Genomic DNA, 1,153 nt, shown 5'->3' on the forward strand with positions numbered 1-1,153 from the left:
GTAATGTTGCTTTAGAACAGTGTACACATTATTCTAGAACAATGTAAGCTTTTTATGGAGCGTCAGATATTGGGAGCGTTGTTCTAGAACTTAGCAAAGATTCTTTCCGAATGTTGCATCATGATGCACCATTTGTTTTAGAATGTGATGGAATGTTGTTGATAGAATGTTGCTAGCATGCTTCTGGTTCATCGTGATGGAACTTCGTTCCAAGGAGATGGTGGCGGACATGTATGTTAAAACATTAAGGAATATTGCAGGCATTTTTAATGCAGGCATTTTTAATGGATCATCAAACAATGTGCCATTGTTTTAGAACATTGTTATGAAACATTGTCCAGGATTTTACATCAAGGTACAGCATTTAGAGAATATTGTGATGGAATGTTGCATACACTGTTCTGTGTTTACCTATGTTAGTGTTGACTAGGCCGAAGGCTGCAGAGAGTCGTCTTCAGTCCGGGAAACTCACTTATTTTCATGTCATGTCACTTAACTAGCTAAATACTTTATTATACTTCAAGCTAAGTTACATTAGTTCTCAGTTTTTAGCCTAGTTAACACTGTCCCTCCAGCATTTTGCGATTTTGCAAATGCAGAAATTAATGCAAAATCAAGCTAACTTCACAATATTTAGAGGAGCTTGCAATTTTTCAAAATTATTGCAGATTTTGTGCAAATTTGGTCCAAAACGTTTCACGTCATCTCATTACGCATTCAGCCAAAGCCCCCTTCGATTCACGTGTGTTGAACATGAATACAGCTAAAAGGTCTCATTTACCAACAAACATCACCGTGAAAGACACACTAAAAACAATTTCGTGCAATTCAAGTAGTTTTCTGAAACCACATAACCCCCCCCCCCCCACCCCCCAAAACACACACACACAAGAACTCCGTAATTGCATCACAGATTTTGAGAAAAGCCGCAACAAAATCAAACATTTTTGGCCACAACAATCACAAAACAAAACCGCAAAATCCTGTATGGGCTGTTAATAACTTTCTGGACAACCAAAAAAACATAACTGGGCCAGCTTATGTGTTTATGATTTGTTCTCCCTGTTGGATTTTATATTCAGAGTATTCTGAATATTGTGAGAATTCGTCCAGTACATGGAATGTTCTTCTGGAACATTATGTACATCTTTCT

This window comes from Ictalurus furcatus, chromosome 4, assembly GCF_023375685.1.
Source record: "Ictalurus furcatus strain D&B chromosome 4, Billie_1.0, whole genome shotgun sequence".
In the NCBI taxonomy this organism is placed as follows: Eukaryota; Metazoa; Chordata; class Actinopteri; order Siluriformes; family Ictaluridae; genus Ictalurus; species Ictalurus furcatus.